Here is a 26541-nt window from a genome sequence, read left to right as displayed (position 1 = left end):
TTATGCCATTAACCAAGTCATTTGGCCACCCCAAGTTGGTGACCTAAAACTGCCAGAACCAAAATTGCCCATAAAATCTGGGTAAAGTCCAATCCGGCAGCCATGGTTCAAATGGCTATAACTTGAGCTACAAAACTCCAATTGGAGTGATTCAAAAAGGAGAATAAACTTAATACAATAGGGAACATTTTCTATGAAGAAAGTTTTACCAAATTCCAACAGTAAAATGACCAATGGAACAGTGCAACCTTAGACACCAAAACTGAAAATTTGCAATTTCGCCTAAAAGACTTAAGTTTTGAGAAAATGACCAAAACCAACAAATTTAGTGACCAAAATGTGGTATGTGGGTGAAGTTGGAATTCCCATACCTATTAAGCCTTAGAAAGTCAGCAAATTGACTTGAATAGTACCATGAATAGTAACTCTAAAATGAAAATTTCTAAGAATATTAATTTAAGCATATTTGGGCTAGAATTAAGTATTTATGAATTAATTATTGGATTTATGGTGAAATAAGATACTGAAACACTACAAATTTTGTGTTCAGCTGAAAAAGACCCGAAAGGTATAAGGAACTGAGTCAAGGCCTAGAGGCGACTCACGTCAGGTTTGTGCACAAAAATTTTTAAATTATAGTTTTCATAATGGAAATTGATTTGTTATACATTATGAATGTGTTTTGTTCATTGTGAATTTCGAGAATGTTGTGTTGCCTATTTTTCAATGGAAATTTGGAATGAAAATTATTTATTGATTTGTATGAAATATTTGAACAAATGGTTTTGAATTTAGTTATGGCTTTGAAAATCTTATTTGAAAAATAGTGTGTTGCCTACTTTGTAAATGACAAGTTTAGAATAAAATATGATTTGTGAACTGTATAAAATATTTGAATAACTTGATTTAAATTGTTTTTTTAATTCACACTTGGCATGGCAATACTAATATGTTCCTCCTCCACTTATGGGGTGAGTTTTGATATTTGATCACTTTCCTCCCTCTCTGGCTTTCCAGTCTGAGGGGCGAGTTTGGATGAGTACTCATTAGCTAGCTAGCCACCTCCCTCATTAATTTCGATTAGTGGGGTGAGTATGCCTTGTCGTGATGTACACACGACATGTTCAGAAATTTTGTGTCATGTCCTAAGTTGTGTTATTGTTTGGCAACACTATATTTATTAAATTGTTTGATCAAGTTATGCTATATTAAGCTTTGAAAATTATGATTTGTTATAAATGTGATTTGAGAAAAAAAATTGTGAAATGTGATTATGAGATTTTTGAATGATGATATGTTCATAAATGTTTTATATTATGCATTTTATGCTTTATTGTGGACCACTGAGTATTTATATACTCAGCGATAGCTTTAACTTCTTTATGTGAGATAGAAAAGGAAATAGCAGCAGTGAGCCACATGCTGATTAGAGGAGAACAATTGAAGAATTTTTGTACGGGTATTTGTCTATACCTTGGTAGTTTAGTTTGATGTAAATATGATAGTATGCATATGTATCTCTGTAATTTGAGCAGTTGTACAGATAAAATTGTAATAATATTATTTTTGAGATATTGCATCTGTAAATTAACTTATGATTGTAAATTAATGATTTCAAATGCAATGTGCATGAGTTATAAAATATTTTGAGATATTAATTCTTGATTTGAAATTTGGATTTTGAATTGAAGTGTTGCTTTGCTGTTGATTTGAAGTTTGGTGGTTCCAAATGGAGTTGTGATTAAGAAATATATTGGTAGTGTTTCTATTTTCAGATTTTGAAGAACTGTTTTCTCAAAATACAGACGGCACTCTGCCGAAATTTTTGTAAAAATTGCGGAGATTTTAAATATCTAGGAATTTAATTTATGTTTGGACTTTAAATAAAGGTTTTTTTTTTAATTTGAAAAATTTTTACCCACCAATTCCAAAAGTAAGAAAATTGTTTTAAAATCCCTGGTAGTATATTTAATGGGTTACCGGTAGGTGAAGTACGATAATTCATTAGGTGTACTACGGGAACATGTTACATCTTACGAGGAGTAGGGTGTGACATTAAATTAATTGGTTAATTTGTCAGTCAATTAATAGAAGTCATTGTGTTTGTATAGATGATTGGGGCCAGCCATCTTCTTCTTCTAGCCAGACTAGCTATAGGTGGGTCTTTAGCTCTGTGAGTTGAATATTAATTATTTTTGTAATTTCAATATTATTTATATTTTTTTGCATGCTCATGCATTTTATAAATATATTTACATACTTAGTTAAATAAATTAGGAGTATTCTTTTTATTGCATATTTATTTATTGATAATTACTTGTGTTTGCCGCCCTCAAGATAATTAGGAGCTTTGTGTGCATTATATATGGCATATGATGGATATGGATTTGATGAGTAGTTGCGACTTAAACTAGTCTCATTGGAGCCAGATCCTTATGGATATGCAAAATCAGGGTGAGGCATGGCTTTGAGTTGATCTTGTTGGTTCTCACACTTGGATTTAAGCGAAAGTCTAGCTTAAGCTGAGCTCACTAGTGGGATTTAGATTGAAAGAGCTGTATAGGGGATTAGCTCTCATATTTATGCATTAATATGATATTTCGAGTAAATGAATAGCTCCAAATTATCTTCTCTTGCGAATATTGAGTGAATTGTTTGTTATATATGTTAGATGTGCATTTCATGGTAAAATTGTATTAGTTTTAGGTAGTTGTAGAAATTATATCTGTAGTCAACATCTAAACTCACTGAGTCAAACACTTACTCCTGTTCAATAATTTTTTTTCCCAAGTCACAGGAGGAGTAATTTTCTTCAGAGTCTAACTTACATTATTTTCCCACAAGGTACCATATTGTTGCATAGGAATTTTTATTTATTATTAGTTTATATAATTATTTATTTTATTCTTAGAACTCCGCTGTGACACTATTTTATAAATATATTATATTAATTAATGAAAAATTAAATGGTTTATGCATACTGGTATCAAGGTTGAGCTAGGCTCTCCTAGTTGTGGATTTTGATGGTTATGGGTTTGAGGCAGCCCCAATTGATTTATAATATTTTATTTTATTTTAATTTATTTTGTTTTGTATATTGGAATTTTAATTTCGGACTGGTTATGAGTTTGAGAATAATAAGACTTATTACAAGTTTCAGGGGCTTTATACTAGTTCAGATCTTAGTGCCAATCCGACTCATAAAATAGGTTTGCGACACCTATGATTTCATAATAAATAATCTTTAATGGTGTGAGTATAAATTTTTTTTAAAAAAAATTGGAGTCTATAAATATCTAATAAACATTAGCAACTAAATGAATCTCTGTATTGCCATTTGAATGTTTATTTGCTTCATTTACTTTTTATTTTTTTATAATTTTATTTTCTAAAAAAGTTAATAAATATCCACAATGGGACACTCATAGGCTCACCCCTCTTAAGGTCTTTGTTTTTTTTTTTTTTTTTCTAGTAGATACACACACAGTGCTTAGGGACAAGACATGACATCTTGGTAAAATCATGATAATTTTATCAAGATCCCTCATCCTATATAAGCACTCTAAGTAGACACTCTCAGAAACGATGTGGAATCTCAAAGGACCTTTAAAAAATATATAATTTACCTACAAAGAGATAAAAGTATTTAAATTAATTTTATAACAAATTAATTTAAAAATATTATTATTAATAATTTTTTACTTAAATAGAAATTTTAGTTATTTATGAAAAAAATATTGTACTTAATAAAATAAAAAGTGTGTGCATATATATTTATACACACACAGTAACATAATTTGCTTCTTATAAAAATTTAAGAATGTTTAGAATTCTTCTTAAACAAAACTATTATTATTATTATTATTATTATTATTATTATTATTATTATTATCATTATTATTATTATTATTATTATTATTTAATTTTATAATATTTTTATTTTATTTAAAAAATACCTATTTTTATAATATTTATTATAATTTATAATTATAATTGTATTAGAATTAGAATAGTTGAAAATATTAATTAAAAATTATAGTAGTCAATTAAATATAATCTTTCATTGTAATGATATTAATACTTATAGGATTATAATTATAGAATTATTATATTAAGAATTGTTATATGTTTTTTAATATAAGTAGAAATATTATTAAAATTTTAATTTATATTAATTATTGTAATATTAAAAATTAAATTATTAGGTGTTTAGTGATAATATGCTAGCTACATATAAACATCAGCTAGAAACAACCAAAAAATATATACAGCCTGATAAATTCCTAAAAACTCCGAAAGTTTTCCCCTTTTTGTCATTAGCAAAAAAGATGGGACTAATCCCGCTTTAATCGGAATCATTCGAAAACGACGATCATCGAACGATATAGATCGCTTGGTGAGATTTTCGAGCTTTTTCAATACCCGTAATCTAAATATAATTATATGATAATTATTAACAATTTATGGACTTTGTTTAGGTGCGATCGGATCAGCATAGCTTATCGCTACTCAGATCGAGTTTTCGGTCCAGTCCGGACGCTCGGTGGGTTGTCCCGAAAGGTGATCGTGTTTATAGTTGTTTTAAGTGTTTTTAGATGTTCCAAACATGTTTCAAGTAGCAGAATTTGCAAAGATAATTCCAAACTCAAGTTGTGTGGTTTTACCTTGATTAAGCTAGCTGATTAATTTGTATAATATTCTTGGTATGCTAAAAATAATTAAAATAAACCTTATGGACTTTAAGATGATTGGAAGGACCCCTAAGAATATTTTTGGAATTTTGGGAGGATTTTTGATAATTAATTGGACTGTAGAGGAGTTAGGAATCCGAGCTAGAGTTTGGACGATTGGATTTAGATTAGGCATATAGGCCCTGGATGAGCATTGTAATTGTTGTTGTAGGCTTGAGGTCCTGTGTGTTGCATTTTTGTTGAGTTTTCATGCAGGGGATTAGGTCTAGTTATAGGAGAGACTCTACTAAAATTTCTGCAAGACCTTAGGATTTATTCTTACTTCTGTAGATTAAATTAATTGGTTAATTTGTCAGTCAATTAATAGAAGTTATTGTGTTTATATAGGTGATTGGGGCCAGCCGTCTTCTTCTTCTAGCCAGACTAGCTATAGGTGGGTCTTTAGCTCTGTGAGTTGGATATTGATTATTTTTGTAATTTCAATATTATTTATATTTTTTTTGCATGCTCATGCATTTTATAAATATATTTACATACTTAGTTAAATAAATTAGGAGTATTCTTTTTGTTGCATATTTATTTGTTGATAATTACTTGTGTTTTCCACCCTTAAGATAATTAGGAGCTCTATGTGCATTATATATGGCATATGATGGATATGGATTTGCGACTTGAACTAGTCTCATTGGAGCTTGGTCCTTATGAATATGCAAAATCAAGGTGAGGCATTGCTTTGAGTTAATCTTGTTGGCTCTCACACTTGGATTTAAGCGAAAGTCTAGCTTAAGTTGAGCTCACTAGTGGGATTTAGATTGAAAGAGCTGTATAGGATATTAGCTATCATATTTATGCATTAATGTGATATTTCGAGTATGTGAATAGCTCCAAATTATCTTCTCTTGCAAATATTGAGTGAATTGTTTGTTATATGTGTTAGATGTGCATTTCATGGTAAAATTATATTAGTTTTAGGTAGTTGTAGAAATTATATCTGTAATCAACACCTAAACTCATTGAGTCAAACGCTTATTCCTATTCAATAATTTTTCCCCAAGTTACAGGACGAGTAATTTTCTTCAGAGTCTAACTTACATTATTTTCCCATAGGGTACCATATTGTTACATAGGAATTTTTATTCATTACTACTTTATATAATTATTTATTTAATTCTTAGAACTCTGCTATGATACTATTTTATAAATATATTATATTAATTAATGAAAAAATTAAATGGTTTAAGCATACTGGTATTAAGGTTGAGCTAGGCTCCCCTAGTTGTGGATTTTGATGGTTATGGGGTTGAGGTAGCCCAAATTGATTTATAATATTTTATTTTATTTTTATTTATTTTGTTTTGTATATTGGAATTTTAATTTGGGATTGGTTATGAGTTTGAGAATAATGAGACTTACTACGAGTCTCGGAAGCTTTATACTGGTTTAGATCCTAGTGCCAATCCGACCAATAAAATCGATTCGTGACACCTATGATTTCATAATAAATAATCATTAATGGTGTGAGTATAAATTTAAAAAAAAAATTAGGAGTCTATAAATATCTAATAAACATTAGCAACTAAATGAATCTCTATATTGCCATTTGAATGTCTATTTGTTTCATTTACTTTTTATTTTTTTATAATTTTATTTTCTAAAAAAGTTAATAAATATCCACATCGGGACACTCATAGTATCACCCCTCTTGAGGTCTCTGTTTTTTTTTTTTTTTTCTAGTAGATGTACACACAGTGTTTAGGGACAGGACTTGAAATTTTAGTAAAATCATAATAAATTTACCAAGATCCCTCATCCTATATAAGCATTCTAAGTATACACTCTCAAAAACGATGTGAAATCTTAAAGGACCTTTAAAAAATATATAATTTATCTACAAAGAGATAAAAATATTTAAATTAATTTTATAACAAATTAATTTAAAAATATTATTAATAATTTTTTACTTAACTAGAAATTTTAGTTATTTATAAAAAAATATTGTACTTAATAAATTAAAAAGTGTGTGCATATATATTTATACACACACAGTAACATAATTTGCTTCTTATAAAAATTTAAGAATGTTTAGAATTCTTCTTAAACAAAACTATTATTATTATTATTATTATTATTATTATTATTATTATTATTATTATTATTATTATTATTATTATTATTATTATTTTATTTAAAAAATACCTATTTTTATAATATTTATTATAATTTATAATTACAATTGTATTAGAATTATAATAGTTGAAAATATTAATAAAAAATTTATAGTAGTCAATTAAATATAATCTTTCATTGTAATGATATTAATACTTATAGGATTATAATTATAGAATTATTATATTAAGAATTGTAATATGTTTTTAAATATAATTAGAAATATTATTAAAATAATATTAAAATTTTAATTTTTATTAATTATTGTAATATTAAAAATTAAATTATTAGGTGTTTAGTGATAATATGCTAGCTATTAATATAAACATCAGCTAGAAACAACAAAAAAATATATACAGCCTGATAAACTCCTAAAAACTCCGAAAGTTTTTCCCTTTTTGTCATCAGCAAAAAAGAAAGCCATAATCTTGAGAGCAATTAAATCAGGATTAAAACTTCCCATTCAACTCCATAAAATCACCACACTTTTGTTGCTCAAAAAGATTAAATAATTCAACATTAAATCCCAATCAATGTACCTGGGAGTGAATATGGTGGCTGCCGCTTCTTCAAAATGTCAATCAAGTTTTCTTCTTCATCAGTCGAGCGTTCTTCTTCTACAACTGCTTTTCTTTCCTTTCATTTGGGGATCGATTGGTTGTTTCGTTTTGGCCATGGGAGAGTTTTGAAGATTTCGGCTAAAAGAAAACAGATTTTATTCTTCATCAGTTGAGGTTTTGAAGGTTTCGGGTAAAAGAAAACAGAAAATAGAGAGATGATGAGTTAGGGATTCGTAGGTTTGAGAGGACTTGGGGTTTCTTGTGACTGATAATGGGAAAAAGAAATTTAATTGCTGCAGAGAGTGATTGATTGATGGTAGTAGTTTCTTGCACTCAAGAAACCGTTGGCACAAAGAATTTTGAAAATTTTAAAGGAAAAAGAATTCTTCATGAAAAAATAAATTTTGACCTTTTAAAACAAGCAATTTGACATGGATTGGGCCAAATAGACAATTTGGCTTAAAAAGATAAAGCAATTTGTGCGGACTATTTATTATTTTTATTTTAAAAAATAATTTAATATATATTTTATTATATTTTATAATAGTATAATTATATTACAAAATTTTAACAATATAAAAATTTTAATTAATTATAACTATATTTCAAATTTAATAAATAAATAAGTTAATTAATAGATTTTCTTAATTAGTTTTTGAATTTTTAATATATATAAAAAGGATAAATAAAAAGAAAATATATAGGCTACTCGGTGAAATATCATTATTAAAATTTTTATATTTTAAATATAAAATTTAAAATATATATATATATATATATATATATATATATATATATATATAATTTTCTAAATAATATATATATAACTCATCCTATATATGAGAGAGGGAGAGGGAGAGAAAGAAAACGTGAGAGAAAAGGAAAAAGAAAGAGGGCCGGTCCAATCCGTTCCGGTTTGATTTGGCCGGTTTGATTTAAGATACCCGAAATTAAATTTTTACTTTGCCCTGGGACCAAAAGCGAGGCCCAAAAATTCTAAAAAAATTGCAGAAAACTCAAAAAAATTCATAGAGTCTAAATATATTTTTAGTTTTACCATGTGGTCTTTAAATTAATTTTTAAAAATCATCAAAGTTATATATTTTCAGAAAATCGAACCCGATTTCAAAAATTTGAAAAATTCAAATGATTCCCCAAAATTTAAATAAAATAAAATATTAATATCTACCGATAAAATAATTAATTTAAAAATTAGGGGTGTTACAAATATTTCCTATTTACTTGGCCATTTCAATTAAATTGTCATAAGTTAGCAATAATAATAATAATAATAATAATAATAATAATAATAATAATAATAATAATAATAATAATAATTAATTAATCTTAGAAAAGTGAAATAAAAAGAATATTAAATTATTAATATAAAATATAATAGGTACTAATTATAATAAATCAAAACTCTATATTTTATTTTTATAACTTTTTATTTAAACTATACTTTTTGTACCTCAAAATTTTTAATAAAATTTTCATAATAAAAATAATAGAAAATATAACAATGTAATAAAAATATTTATTAAAAATATGAAATAATTTAAGGTTGATTAAATTATATGATAGTTGATTATAAAATTACAAATTAATGGTTAATTTTCTTTAAACTAATAGCCATCAATGACCTATTATTATTATTATTATTATTATTATTATTATTATTATTATTATTATTATTATTATTATTATTATTAAGTGTAACATATGGCAAATAATATTTTTGTAGAAATAAATTTATAAAAAATAATATAAATACTTTTTAAATATTATATTTAATCATAAAATGTCTTAATTTTTAAAAATCAAATTTTAAAGAAAATAATAATTTAAATCATAAATGTTAATGTACTATTGTAAATAATAATGATAATTAAAAGAGAAATAAAAAAAAATAATAATTAGTATTTATGAAATAATATAAATAATTTTTAAATATTACATTTAATTACAAAAGTCTTAATTTTTAAAAATTAAAATTTTAAAGAAAATAATAATTTAAATTATAAATGTTAAGGTAGTATTGTAAATAATAATGATAATTAAAAGAGAAATAAAAAATTAAATAATAATTAGCATAAATAAGAGTATTTATAGAAGGTGACACATGATAAAATTTTCAAAGAAAATGTAATATGTCATTTTCTCAGGAATACCTCTTTGCTTTATATATATATATATATATATATTTCATATTCATATTATAAAATTTTAATTATTTATAATTTTATTTCAAATTTAATAAATAAATAAGCTGATTAATAGATGTTTTTAATTAGTCTTTAAATTATTTGATATATACCAATAAAAGGATAAATAAAATAGAAAAAAATCCATATGCCACTTAGCTATTTAGGAAATATTAGTATTTCTGAACGTGTATTGTATGTTGTTTATACTCGTTAAATAATTACTCGTGAACTAATTTTGGGTAAATTTTCATACTAAGTAGTTAATAAACCTTAAAATTAAGAAAACTAAAGTAAGAATCTAAATAAAAACTATACAAACATCTAAAAACACACTTTCATTATATTTTGGTTATATGTATTTAAGTAAACAAGATGTATTCTTATTTATTAATAATATTTCTTATTTTACCTAAATAGAATTCGAAATATTTGTCTTATTAAGTACATATACTATTTTTACTCCCAATTTTTTTAATTATTCAGAATTTTTTAAACAATTTAAATTAATCCTAATACTAAAAAAAATATTTTTTTTAACTTTTTGTTATTATAGTTGATTATTTAGCTGGACTTTAAATATTTAATGAACGATGGAAATTAAAATAAAACGATGATAAAAAATATGATACATCAATTGATTGGAAAATAAAATAAAAAATAAAATTATGTCATGCTAATTGAATTAAATCAATTTTCACTATGGGTTAAAAAAAAATTTAAAACTAAGCTAAAATTATATATATATTAAAAAAAGTTAACCATGCTAAAAATTCCAAAAAAAAAAAAATCTAACACCTCATCTGGCACATCCCGTTCTGGTGCAGTGGCAGCTCTTCTGCTTCTACGCATTTTCCTGAAATTTAGCAGCATTAGCCCACAAAAATTCAAAACGATATGTTACACAGCTCTATAGACTCATATTTACACACAATTATATAAAGCATAAACTAGAAGCAAAGATGACAATGCAAGGATGAATGTGGACCCTATTCTCCGCATGTGACTCCTATTAAACTCTTCCCAAAACTTTAGACATATATTCCCTATGAATCTGGAGCCTAAGCTCTGATACCATATTTATCACAGCCTAACCTATGGGGCCTGACTGGCACTAGGACATGGGCAAGCCTAAAGCCCCCGAGGCCCGTAATAAGCCTAACTATTCCTCAATCTAATACTAAGGCCTATTTGGGCCCAATTTCAAGAATTCAACTGGACAGAGTCCGACCATAAAATGGACCATTCAACGAGGAGTTTTTGACTCGCCTGACCTGTAAACACAATTTAAAATAAATTGGGGAGCTCAGCTCACCCTCCACATGCTCATAATATCAAAAATCCAATGGGAGCTCAGCTCCCTCATCCAATCCAGTCATACATGCAATTAATAATCTTACAAATTCAACACCATATTATATTACAGACCCAAATTAATTAAAATACTCCTAACACATACGGAGTCTAAAATTTAACTCAATTGTACAAAATACATCAAATACTACTAATTGACCTGCGAAGAAGAAGAATAGGTTAGTCACAATAAGTAATCCTCCTGTAGCCTAGAAAAATAGATGAACAGGAGTGAGCGTTCGACTCAGTGAGTAAAATACTAATTTTAACTACAATTTCTATAGCTATCTAAAGCTAAGGTATCTTAAGGAATGGAATGCAACATCCTCATAAATTTTATACAAACCACATCATAATAGTAAAAAGGCAATTTGGGGCACTCACACACTCAACACTGTTCAAACAGTACACTAATGAGAGCTGATCCTTTATACAGCTCTCTTAAACTAATCTCTGCTAGCGAGTGTCTCTTAAGCTGGACTTTCGCTTAGTAAACCAAATGCGGGGGCCAGCGAGTGTCTCTCAAGCCGTGCCTACCCAGACTTATCCATAAAGGATCGAGTTCTATCGACTGTCTCTCAAGCCGTGTCAACCTGTCCTGTCCATATCCAATACCATACCACACACACACCAACGCACGCACACTGCTCCAAATTACCACAAATAATATCCATGGCACTTCATCAATTATGAATGCAATAAAAATCGTGCCTAGTATTTAACTACATAGATACATATTTATAAGTGATGCATGGGCATGCTTGAACATATAATAATATCGAAATTATAATTAAAATTAATATTTTACTCACAGACTTAAAATGAGGTAACTGCGGTGGCTGAACATAGGAGGAAGGCTGTCCCGGCTCACCTGATAAATTTTATTACAATTATTTAATATATTTGACTCTATACAAGCTTGGAAAAGACCAAAGACACCACAGGTTGTGCCGAAAATCTGGCAAAGCCTCCCTTATACCTAGGACTTATCCAACCTGCAAAAGGGTTCAAAATGCACTTCTATATCCACAAGCCACACATCCATAACTCAATCACATCACATGGTCCCTCCTGGGCCCACCCAAATAGTCAATAATCACAATTTAGAAAATTATAATTTAGTCCTTACAATTACCCCTTTTGCAAAAACTATCCAAATGAGTTCTAAAAATTCTAAAACTTTGCCTCGCAGTCCTTAGCAATATTATAGAGCTAACGCAAAATGAAATATATTTTTCTAACCCACCACGAATATTTTATAAATTTTTAATCAAAATTAAGCACTAGATAATTAAGAAAAATGAGGATTCGAGTTTACCTATGCCAATTCCTACCCTGGAGACGCGTCTGGGAAGTCTGAAAATGGTGGGGTAGCCTATACTCTCAGCTTGGTTCTGAAGTTTTCCCAGTAGTCTGTTTTCTCAGTCCGAAATTGCAGATCCAAGCAACTGTCAAATTTCCGCGAATTGAATTTACCTACGTGAATCTCACAACACGAGGGTTAGTATATAATTTTTACGAAATTTTCTAAACTCATTTAATGCTTGGAAAAATACTATGAAGTCTCACAAGACCCACCAAAAAACGGTGTCGAAAAAATTTGAAATGGATATTGCCACGAAGCTCTCGACGAGTGGAACACTCCGATACTCTTAGATTTTTTGTGGGGTTTACGGTTTTCAAGAAATCTAGCCCGAAAGTCAAAATGGGCTAAAACTTCCTAAGCAAAAACTGGACAAACTGCTCAATGGATTTTTGTGTTCTTGGTGTCTATGGAAAGTTCTCGAGGTGTAGATGTGTTTTGGAACAAGACCCAGTCCGATTGGTGGCCAGATTGGCCAAACTCGGCCTGGGAAGATGAAACTGTGCGCTTCGAGCGTAAGCATCTTTGGGCGCATTTTTTCGGCATTTCAGGCGGTGGCCGGCAAGGGGGAAGGCCGGAGGTAGTGGGCCGGCATGTGGGGGAGGGCTGGGTGGTAGCGGTCTGCGCAGAGGGAGAGGGAGGAGAGAGAAAATGCGAGAGAGAGGGAGAGTGTCAGGGGCGCACGAAGAAGAAGGAAAAAGAAAGAGGGCCGGTCCAATTGAATCAGTCAGATTCGGTTAGGTTTGATTCGATCAGTTTGATTCAAAATACCTGAAATTGAATTTTTACTCTGCCCTGGGACAAAAAATGAGGCCTAAAAATTTTGAAAAAATTTCAAAAAACTCAGAAAAATTCATAGAGTCTAAATATATTTTTAGTTTTGCCATGTGGTCTTTAAATTAATTTTTAAAAATCATCAAAGTTTTATATTTTCGGAAAATCGAACCCGATTTTAAAAATTCGAAAAATTTCAAATGATTCCCCAAAATTTAAATAAAATAAAATATTAATATCTACCCATAAAATAATTAATTTAAAAATTAAGGGTGTTACAAATATTTCCTATTTACTTGGCCGTTTCAATTAAATTGTTATAAGTTAGCAATAATAATAATAATAATAATAATAATAATAATAATAATAATAATAATAATAATAATAATAATAATAAGCATTAATTAATCTTAGAAAAGTGAAATAAAAAGAATATTAAATTATTAATATAAAATATAATAGGTACTAACTATAATAAATCAAATCTCTATATTTTATTTTTATAACTTTTTATTTAAACTATACTTTTTGTACCTCAAAATTTTTAATAAAAATTTCATAATAAAAATAATAGAAAATATAACAATGTAATAAAAATATTTAGTAAAGATATGAAATAATTTGAGGTTGATTAAATTATATGATAGTTGATTATAAAATTACAAATTAATGGTCAATTTTCTTTAAACTAATAGCCATCAATGACCTATTATTATTATTATTATTATTATTATTATTATTATTATTATTATTATTATTATTATTATTATTATTAAGTGTAACATATGGCAAATAATATTTTTGTAGAAATAAATTTATAAAAAATAATATAAATACTTTTTAAATATTATATTTAATCATAAACGATTTTAATTTTTAAAAATCAAATTTTAAAGAAAATAATAATTTAAATCATAAATGTTTATGTACTATTGTAAATAATAATGATAATTAAAAGAGAAATAAAAAAAATTAAATAATAATTAGTATTTATGAAATAATATAAATAATTTTTAAATATTACATTTAATTACAAAAGTCTTACTTTTTAAAAATTAAATTTTTAAAGAAAATAATAATTTAAATTATAAATGTTAAGGTAGTATTGTAAATAATAATGATAATTAAAAGAAAAATAAAAAATTAAATAATAATTAGTATAAAGGAGAGTATTTATGGAAGGTGACACATGACAAAATTTTCAAAGAAAATGTAATGTGTCATTTTCTCAGGAATACCTCTTTACTTTATATATATATAGATTTCATAATTATATTATAAAATTTTAATTATTTATAATTTTATTTCAAATTTAATAAATAAATAAGTTGATTAATAGATGCTTTTAATTAGTCTTTAAATTATTTGATATATGCCAATAAAAGGATAAATAAAATAGAAAAAAATCCATATGCCACTTAGTTATTTAGGAAATACTAGTATTTCTGAACGTGTATTGTATGTTATTTATACTCGTTAAATAATTACTCGTGAACTAATTTTCTTTAACAAAACTAAAAGTAAGAATCTAAATAAAAACTATACAAACATCTAAAAACATACTTTCATTATATTTTGGTTATATGTATTTAAGTAAACAAGATGTATTCTTATTTATTAATAATATTTCTTATTTTACCTAAATAGAATTTGAAATATTTGTCTTATTAAGTATATATACTATTTTTAACTCCCAATTTTTTTAATTATTCAGAATTTTTTAAACAATTTAAATTAATCCTAATACTAAAAAATATATTTTTTTAACTTTTTGCTATTATAGTTGATTATTTAGCTGGACTTTAAATATTTAATGAACGATGGAAATTAAAATAAAACGATGATGAAAAATATGATACATCAATTGATTGGAAAATAAAATAAAAAATAAAATTATGTCATGCTAATTGAATTAAATCAATTTGCACTATGGGTTAAAAAAATTTTAAACTAAGCTAAAATTATTAAAAAAAAAAGTTAACCATGCTAAAAATTCCACAAAAAAAATATAACACTAATTCTTTAAATTACATAATATTATTTATTATTAATAAAATTATTTATGAGTTAGGATATTTATAAGTATTATTTATGATAGGATTTATAATAAGATTATTAATTATTATTTATTGTAAATAAAAATTATAAAAATAATTTGATTAATTTATAAATTCTCTGATTAATCATACTTTTATATTTGTTAATTAAGTTTTTTTTTTTTAATAATAGGATGATCCAATGAAATTAAATGATAGATGTTTTAACATAAATAAATGATTATAATAATTAAATATAATGATAGTAAACTGATAAGAAAAAGTAATTAAAAATATGATGATTATAATATAACAATTGAAAAATAATAAAATTATTGAAAGAGTTAAAATCTAGAATTTAAAATTATGCCTTGTTACAAAAAATATTGCTGATAATAAATTTTATTTTTTATGTTACGGTTATTTGAGGATAATAATTAAAAAATAATAGTTAAAAATTACATAAATTTTTTTAGACATATGAATTAAATTCAAATTAAAATATAATCAAAACAATTAATAAAATTTTGAGGTGATTTATGGCTATAAGTGAAGAAAATAAAAGACCAATGTAAAATCATTGGTGTTGCCTCTGTTTCCTTTCTTCTCTTCCTGTTATTCATTGACGTCCTCTATGCCCAAATGGTAGATTGATTAGAATTAGATTTCAAAAGATGAAATTGGATCCAAAAATTGCCTTGCTGATGCTTGAATCTAAATATGCAAAGATACTGAGATTTTTTTTTGACATCTTATAATCTTTTGCTAGTTAAATTGTGTTAAGAACAGTACACACGCATAGAAAATAATATATGAAAGCATATGGTATAATTAAGAGATTTCATCCTATTATTAGTTAATTGTCATCATAAATAAATTTCAGTCCTTTTTAGGAGAGTCTTCTTTAGAAGATATATATAGATATCTGACTACAAAAGAATAAATGCAAGTCATCTCCTTACATCACTTACGCTTCTCTTATTTATAACTCCTCCAACCTAACTTACAATTCTAAAAATAAATAAATAAATAAATAAAAGAACGAAAAAATTAAATAAATTTAAATTGCTTAAGTGAGAATAATAAAATTTTACACTTTTTGACTTAAAAAGCAAAGTACATGTATTTATTGGCTTTAGCTTCAAATCCATGCCTTCAATATAAAGCAGCTTTGACGAGATGTAATATACCCATAACCTATGAAGAAGTACTCTATGAGTATTATCACTACATGTGGTTGTTTTTTTGTTATCATTGATATGCAAGCTCAGTCTTGCACAATTATAAGATTTTTTGCATTTTCAAATTATCATTAGGTTAAAGCATTCAATTTCAATATAGCAATATTTTTAAGTTAAAAAATCACCATAAACAATAATACAACATGAAATTTACCAATTATTCAAGAAATATATCAGTCAAGCATAGAATTAAATTTCTTGCATTTTAAACGTTACATACAAAACATTATTAAAAACCATGCCACTTGCCTCAACTTAGACACTAAACCTTTTACCCAACTTTGAGGTCATGCAAAAAGCCAAAAAAATGAAAAGGAGAATTATCACCAACAACATATTATTAGGGTTATATATATAATTTTAGGATATTCTTTTTTTTTAAATATATTATTTTTTAAAAGTTAATTAAATTTATTAGAATTACAATAAAAGTTAAATTATGATTTTTTTTTTAAATTTTTTCATTCGTCCAAATTGTAAATATGCTTTTATCAAAAGATAAATTATAATTAATTAATTATTATAAAATTATTTACATGGGAATAAGGTATATAATATTCAAATTAGAATACGACAATTATTACGGAAATTATGCTAAAAATATTAAAATTATTTAATTATTAATATTTTTTATTAATTAAATAAATTTAGGATATTTTTATTTTATTTAAATATATTCATTTTAAAAGTTAATTCAATTTAGTAAAATTATAATAAAATATTTAATTAAATAAAATTTAAGTACAAGTAAAATTAATAATTTTAAATTTATATAAACTCCAAAATTAATTTATAAAATAAAAATTTAAATAAATTAATTTGTAATTACCAATTAAATTGAGTCTTTTATTGTCATATTAATAAATTATAACAGGTATTTTAGGTAATACCAATGTTCCCCCTCCCCCTTCCCACATTATATAGTAATATAAATAGGCCAATAAATCCATATGTATTGTTTACTTAATTGTTTAAAAATTTAATAATATGGGTATTTTAATAAATTTACGTATTAATCAGTAAAAATTAGCCTAAATGTAAAAAGCAACTTTTTAAACCAACATTTAGTTTAAAGGATATTTACTAACACCATTAAACAATATTCAAAAAATATTACCCAATTATGAAGATATAAAGGACCTATAAATTTAATATTAACATAAAATAAAAATCACCATACATTTTTTATGTTCCCTAAGTGTGGGTATGCTAATTTAATGAAATATGGATAATGTCATAGAATATAACATAAGCTTATGTCTAATTAAAATCTCATTAATTAACGAATAAGATATTCTATAGATCCCATTTATGGACTATTATTTACTCATTAACTAAATAATTATATTCAAGTTATTAGAATATGGGCTCACTAATTTTTTTATTTAATTGCTGTAATAAAGGTTCATATGCACATAAAAATTTATAAATTTACACAGGTCTTAATTATTTTATTACTGAACATAATATATTCTTAGAGTACTCATTTATCAATTAATTTAATGAACATATTAATACAAGAACATCGGCCGCAAGTTAAACTAATTATTATGTACCATCTCAAACATCTATAAACTTTTCGATTAGTAACCCTTCAACTTACCCATGTTAAATTATATTGGACAATAAAATGTGTACTTAATTAATTCACAATAATATTCTATACTTTATTGACGATTTGAAATTAAATGGACCAATATTATAATGTTACCACAATTCTAATTTGTACTCATATTCAACTTTTAATTTATTGATATATGGATATATTGTCCCAATAAAACAGCAACCCATTGAGTAAAGCAAAATTTTTATTATTTATAAATTATAATCAACATATTCATTGGTCAATTTGTGACACCCCTTACCCGTCTACAGTGTAGCCGAGCAAGATATGCCACACAGTGTGCCGGAGCACCAAATCATATTTCAATTCAATTTACCCCTTTTTACTCATTTATTTAAAATTTTTGATTAATCTGAATTTTTCGCAAATTTTATAGAAAATCCGGCAGAGTGCCGGCTATAAATTGGAAAAACAGTTCTTCTGAACCTGTTTAAAAGACACTTCCAATATAGTTGTCAAATCCAGAACTCCAATATACACACATCTCAACTCAATCTCCAAATTTACACACTATTTTCAATATTTTTGTTCACATCACCATTCGAATCACATTCATGTATATTTCTCAACATTTCATTTTTCAACATAATATACAGAAAACTTCAATAACATGGAATTTCATATATTTACATTATCAAATAATTTCAAGAGTTTATAGTTACAATCCAAAACTAATACAAAATGCAAAATACAAAATGCCACCCAAAGTCCTAATGTCCTACCAAGTGCACTGCAGATGTGAGGTGACTCTGGACTCAGTATGCAGCTCTGAAAGTTCACCCGGTCTGATGTCTGCTGGGCTCCCCAGCTATGTCTCCAGTACCTGCGCGTGGCAAAAGCGACGCGCTAAGCAATTCTGCTTAGTGGTGACAATATAAAATAAAATAACTAAAATAAAGTAAATATGCAGAATGTATGTTTACATTTTTGGTAGACTTAATTTCTTATATTTATTGCAGTATTATTCGATTAAAATTTGGTAAGATTTATTATCATTGCCCGAGTAACCCATACTAGTCGACTGGACTGGATAAACGGGTAAACTGGCACTGGGTACTAAGTACCTCAGACCATCACACCATCGGTCACATTGTGTCTCCTGGTGTGCAACAAAATAGCTAATAAGCTGTAATAATTATTAGGGATAAAACCCGAATATAACAACTCAACCAACATAGCCGAAGGCTATTATGTCACAGAATGGCACGTGAGGCCATAAAACACAGAATGGCATGAAGCCATATGCAGTACTGCTAACAGAACCCTATTGGCATGCTAACCTATCCAAACCAATCTTGCTAGGTGTACTAAGGCATGTTACACTATTAATTTATACAATTCTTGAAATTTAAGTTTAGGTATTACTATTCATTCCATTAGTCAACAAAAATATTGACTTTTGCATAGACAATAGGTACATTAGTTTTAATACTCCTAACATACCACGTTTTGCATTCCAAAATTGTTGGTATTGATTGCCAATACCATTTCTAAGCTTAATGTTATTTGTTCAAAATTTTCAGATTTCAAGCTTTGTGTTTACTGTTCCATTAGTCATTTTTGCAGTGGGAATTTGGCAAAGTGGTCAACATGAAAGTTGTTCCTTATTTTATCTAGTTACATTTCCTTTTTTGAATCACTCTATTTGGAGTTTTGTAACTCAAGTTATGGCCCAAAAACCACAACTGGCCTGATTACAAATTTTCCAGATTTTCTGGACTGACCAAATCTATAGTATTTTGAGCAGTGATTGCAAGCAACTTTTTGAATATGTTATGTTCATAATTTGGGTTAGGTTTCTTCATGAAAGTTGTAGGTCTATATCTTAGATTGTTGTTGGTAAACTTTCAGGTCAATTGGACCTTCCTACATTGAGTTATGACCAAATGACTAAACACTATTCATTTGGTCATTTTGCCCAGGCAGAATGCAGGTCACTCGGATTAGGGCAATCTTTAGGTCAACTTGGTTTGGTTTTTTGGGCATGGTTTTTTCACCAAAGTTGTGCCATTATGTGTCTAGTTTCATGTCCAATTGGCCTTGCACCAATTAAACATCTACAACTCCAGTTATTGCTGCCCAAACCTAATGGACTCATGCCTAGTCCTACAGGTCACCAAGGGCAGCCACACTAACCTCAATTCCCACTACACAAACCACTTCATTTCTTGTTTACACATAACCAAATGGTCACTAATTGACCATTAAAACTTACTTTCACCATTACATGATCAAAGTCTCCATTTCATACCCAAACCCTAACCCTAACATCTCAAATCATGCATTTAACTTGCATTTCACCATTTCACTTAAGGGACTAATGTTAAGGCAGCCATACTACCATTTCTAGTTCCATGAAATCCTCAAAACCTTACCACATCCAAGGCTGCCAAAAATGTGGGATGGGCATACACATGTTATTTGTTAAATTTCTTTGTAATTTTGCACTCAATCATACTCCTTCAACATGAATTTAAAGAGAAAAACAAGTTTAAGTCACTAACCTCTAATGGAGCTAATCCAAAGCTTGCAAGAACTCTTCCTTTTGATTTCTTTTTGCTCTCAAAAGATTTACCAAGATGAAAGAGCAAGCTTTTGTGTTAACACTTAGGGTTTTTGTTGGAAGAAAACTAGGGAAAATGAAGGCTTGGAAGCTTGTTAATGGAGGAGTGAGGGAGAGAGCATAGGTGACGTTTTGAGGAAGGGAGAAGGCTGCTGGTTTGTTCCAAACTTCTGCCCTCTTTTCTTTATTTTTAATGTGTTATAATTGTATTTCTTGAATTTTGATTGGCCAAAGATTTTAATGACCTCATGCTTACTTAAGGATTAGGTAATAAATCCAATTTATTTTCATTTTCTTTTCTTTCCTTTGCTATTCATTTTTAATTAATTTTTCATCAATGTTTGTTCATATTTTATGTCATATAATTCACTTACATAAATGGACAAGGTGGTCAAAAATCATCTCTGAAGACAAAATGATCAAAATACCCTCCGTTTGGCTTAACGAGCCAAAATTGTCTGTACCGATTGAAAAATTTTTCTAAGCATTTTCTTGGCATTCTAATGCCATAAGAACCTCAATGACCCTTCTCTAGAGTCTCAAAAATTATTTTATAAATTTTTCCCGGGTCTAGGGTTGCTAACGGCCTTCACCGTCACTTCCCTTTTGGGTTACTCATCCCTAGGGTTTCAGCTCGTTTAACCTTAGTGTATTTCATTCCTATAAATTTTCCTTGATTTTTATGAGCATTATTTAGTTTCTTTATAACTCCCCACTTTAGTCTAATTATAATTTCAAATATTCTAGCTGCTCGGACCGACATTGATCAATGGAATAGTAGACTGTACGGACTAGCTAAAGTGAGGATGTTACAACTCTTCCCCTCTAATAAAAATTTCGTCCTCGAAATTTACCTGATGCAAACAGTTGAGGAAACTGTTGCCTTATCGTCTCTTCACTTTCCCAAGTTGCCTCTTCAATGTTGTGGTGCCTCCAAAGCACTTTCATTAGTGGAATTTATTTATTTCTCAGTTCCTTCACTTCCCAAGCTAGGATCCGTATAGGCTCTTCTGTATATGTCAAGTCCGGTTGGATTTCAATCTCTTCCATGGAGATGACATGTGAAGGGTCTGAGCGATATCTTCTCAGCATAGAAACATAGAATACATTATGGATTTTATCCAGTTTTGGTGGTAAAGCTAGCCGATAGGCCACTGGTCCCACATGTTCAATGACTTCATATGGGCCAATGAACCTAGGGCTTAACTTACCCTTTCTTCTAAACTGCAGTACTTTCTTCCACGGTGAGACTTTGAGAAACACTTTGTCACCAACTGCATACTCTATCTCTTTTCTCTTCAAGTCGGCATAAGATTTTTGTCTATCTGAGGCAACCTTTAAATTTGCTTTGATTATTTTCACTTTCTCCTCAGTCTGTTTCACCAGGTCTAGTCCTACCAGCTTATCTTCGCCTAATTCAGTCCAACATATGGAGGTTCTACATTTCCTCCCATAAAGTGCTTCATACGGGACCATTTGAATGCTAGCTTGGTAGCTATTATTATATGCAAATTCTGCCAGTGGGAGATATCTATCCCAACTCCCCTCAAACTCAACGACACAACTCCTCAGCATATCCTCCAGGATCTATTACATAATTCACATTGTTACTATCATTTCAATTTGTAAATTGTAAAAATTCAATTAGGTTCTAGGTTTACCTGGATTACTCGTTCTGACTATCCATCCGTCTGAGGATGAAAAGCCGTGCTACAACGGAGTTGTGTGCCCAAGGCTTCTTGCAACTTTTTCTAGAATCTCGATGTAAACCTTGGGTCTCGATCAGATATGATGGAAAGTAGGATTCCATGTAGTCTAACTATCTCACTGATATACAATTCTGCTAGCTTCTCCAGTGAGTAGTCAGTCCTAACTGGCAGAAAATGTGCTGACTTCGTCAATCTATCATGCTTCTTCTGGTTGAGAGGTAAACCACTAACAAAATCCATAGTGACCCGGTCCCATTTCCATTAAGGTATGCTTATAGGCTGTAGCAATCCTGATGGAACTTGATGTTCTGCTTTAACTTGCTGACATGTCAAACACTTAGTCACATAGTCAGCTATATCCTTCTTCATATCAGGCCACCAATAATGAGGCTTTAAATCATTATACATTTTTATACTTCTCGGGTGCATAGCATAAACACTAGTGTGTGCTTCTTTCAGAATGCTAGTCTTCAGTTCCCCATCATCTGGTACACACACTCTTCCTTTGTAGTACAGACACCCATCTGCTTTCACCTCATAATCAGTTTCCTTTTCCTTTGGAATTTTATCCACAATGGCCATTAATTTTTCATCTGCCTTCTGCTCATCTTATATCTGCTGTAGCAGGTTTGGCCTCACTTGTAACTTAGCCAAAATATCTCCATCTTGAGCTAAGGACAGATGGGCATTTAGTGATCTTAAAGCTGTGATGGACTTCCTACTCAAAACATCAGCAACTACATTTGCCTTCCTAGGATGATAATCTATCACACAATCATAGTCCTTTAGGAACTCAATCCATTGCCTCTGTCTAAGATTGAGCTCTTTCTGAGTTGGCAAATATTTTAGACTCTTGTAGTCTATATAGATGTAGCATTTTTCACCATATAAATAATGCCTCCATATCTTCAGTGCGAAGATAATTGCTGCTAACTCCAAGTCATGAGTAGGGTAGTTCTGTTCATGTGGCCTTAACTGCCTGGAAGCATAGGCGACCACTTTCCCCTCTTGCATCAATACACACCCTAACCCATTATGCGAGGCATCACTGTAGACCACAAAGTCTTTTCCTGACACTGGCTGTGTTAACACTGGTGCTTCTATCAACATAGCCTTCAGCCTCTCAAAACTGGCTTGGCACTTGTCGTTTCAGCCAAATTTCACATTCTTGTGCAACAACTTGGTCATTGGAGCAGCTATAAGAGAGAACCCCTTCACAAATCTTCTGTAATACCCAGCTAGCCCCAAGAAACTTCTGACCTCAGTTGTATTTCTGGGAGGCTTCCATTCTATCACTACTTCTATCTTTTTGGGATCCACTCTAATCCCCTCTGCTGATACTATGTGTCCAAGGAAAGAGATTTCACTCATCCAGAAGTCACACTTGGACAACTTAGCATACAGCTTCTTTTCTCGCAGGGTTTGCAGAACAATCCTCAAATGTTCATCATGTTCTTCCCTGGTCTTGGAATACACCAGAATATCATCAATAAAGATCACTACAAACCAATCTAAATATGGATAAAAGATACGGTTCATAAGGTCCATAAATGCTGCTGGTGCATTTGTTAACCCAAATGGCATCACTAGAAATTCATAATGCCCATACCGGGTTCTGAATGCAGTTTTTGACACATCTGCATCTTTTACCCTTAACAAATGATACCCTGATCTGAGATCAATTTTTAAAAATACACCGACTCCCTTCAACTGATCAAACAGATCATCAATTCTGGGCAACGGATATTTATTCTTCACAGTTACTTTGTTCAACTGTCGGTAATCAATACACAATCTCAAGGTTCCATCCTTCTTCTTCACAAACAGCATCGGAGATCCCCATAGTGACACACTGGGGCATATGAACCCCTTATCGAGTAACTCCTGCAACTGAATTTTCAACTCCCTCAATTCAGTGGGTGCCATCCTATAAGGGGCAATAGAAATTGGTGCTGTACTCGGCATTACCTCAATAGCAAACTCGACTTCCCTTTCTGGTGGTAAACCAGGCAATTCTTTAGGAAACACATATGGAAAGTCTCTTACTATGGGTATATCACACAGATTCGGCTTAGCCTGCCTAGTATCAATCACGTGTGCTAGGTAAGCTTCACAGCAATTTCTCATCAATCTTCTTGCAATTGTGGCTGAGATAACATTGGACAGGAAATCTGTCCTTTCACCCACAACAGAAATCTCATTACCCTTAGAAGTTTTCAGAGAAATCCTCTTCAATTTGCAATCAACTATTGCCTGATGACGTGATAACCAGTCCATTCCCAAAATCACGTCAAACTTGTGGAAGGGCAATTCAATTAGGTATGCTGAGAATTCATACCCCTGAATCCTCAACGGGCAACCTTTGTACACTTTATTCACTACCACACTGTGGCCTAGTGGATTTGTGACCAGAATATCTTGATCACTCTCCTCTACTAAACTCCCCCCTCTACGGGTAGTTTGATGCAGATGTAGGAATGAGTGGATCCTAGATCCACCAATGCATGCACAGAAGTGTTGTAGAGAGAGAATGTACCCCTAATGACATCCGGGGCATCCTGCTCCTCCTGAGCTCTAATGGCATAGGCCCTGGCAGGTACTCTAGTCTCTAGCCTCTCAGCTGACTCGGATGCAGGCTTCAGTGATGGACCAGCTGCCTCAGATTTACCGGGCTTCCTACCCCTTTGTGGTGCAGGAGCAGGTCTGTCTGCTTGTGTTGGAGCAGCTGTAGTAGTCCTCTTCGGACAATTTTTGATCTGATGTTCTGTAGATCCACACCGTAAACATGCACCAGTCACTCGCCAACAGTCCCCCTTGTGCCACTTCTGGAAGTATGGACACGCAGAAGATGCTGGGGCTGGTCCCCTAAACACCATCCCTGGAGAGTTGCCCACTGATGGTGTGGACTGGCCTCTCCTAGGTGTGAGCGTGGTGCAGGCCCCACGAGGTGACCACGACCTTGTGGTTGTCCTGAACCCTGAGCAGAAAGACCCTTGCTCTTCTTACTAGGAGCAGAAAATGAACTGGACTGACCTGGATGCCTCTTTTACTGTCTTTCCCTTCTAGTTTGCTCATTTATTCGGACTCTTTCTACTTTTGATGCAGCATCTACTAATTTGGCAAAATCTGTGATCTCCAATGCTGTTATCATGACTTTGATATTGTCATTGAGCTCTTCTTCGAACCTTCTGCACCTCTCTGCCTCTGTAGGGACTATCTCCCTCCCATACCGGCTCAGTCTGACGAATTCTTGCTCATACTCTACCACTGATAGTTGCCTCTGTCTTAGACTGATAAATTCTCTTCTTCTCTCTTCTAAATACACCTTACTAACATACTTCTTCCTGAACTCTGTTAGGAAGTAATCCCAGGTGATTTGAGCCGGTTACACCTCACTGGTTACTGAGTCCCACCACTGGTATGCATCATCCTGAAGTAGGCATACAGCACCCTCCAGGTTTTGCTCGGGGGTGCAATGAAGCTATTTCAGCACTCTGATTGTTCTATCCAATAAGTTTTCCGCTGTCATGGGATCATCCTCCTTCATTCCGAAGAAATCTACAGCCCCATGTTTTCATAGTTTCTCCAAATGGGACTTCTGTGGTGCTGGTGGAGGTTGTGGCAATGGTTGTGGTGGTGGTATTGCCCCCATCATTTGCCGGTAGAATTCGGTCATTTGCTGGAATAGTGCAAACAGAGGTTGGGCAGGTGCCTCAGCTGCTGGTGGAGCAGATTCTCCTCTGTCTCCAGATTCAGCCCTTGGTGGAGCACGACTCTCCACCTCATCATCAACTGCTCTTTGGGAAGCAGGATCCATATCCTAATCAAAATAAGAAAACAAACAGATCTGCATTAAGGTCACCTCAACACTTACAAATGCAATGCAATGGTATGCACTCTATCTAGGCCTAGAAACGCCTAAATCGATGCTCTGATACCACTAAATGTGACACCCCTTACCCGTCTACAATGTAGCCGAGCAAGATATACCACACAGTATACCGGAGCACCAAATCATATTTCAATTCAATTTACCCCTTTTTACTCATTTATTTAAAATTTTTGATTAATCTGAATTTTTCGCAAATTTTATAGAAAATCTGGCAGAGTGCCGGCTATAAATTGGAAAAACAGTTCTTCTGAACCTGTTTAAAAGACACTTCCCATATAGTTGTCAAATCCAGAACTCCAATATACACACATCTCAACTCAATCTCCAAATTTACACATTATTTTCAATATTTTTGTTCACATCAC

The sequence above is a fragment of the Hevea brasiliensis genome, chromosome 13 (assembly GCF_030052815.1).
Source record: "Hevea brasiliensis isolate MT/VB/25A 57/8 chromosome 13, ASM3005281v1, whole genome shotgun sequence".
NCBI classification, from domain to species: Eukaryota; Viridiplantae; Streptophyta; class Magnoliopsida; order Malpighiales; family Euphorbiaceae; genus Hevea; species Hevea brasiliensis.
This window is presented reverse-complemented; position numbering follows the sequence as displayed.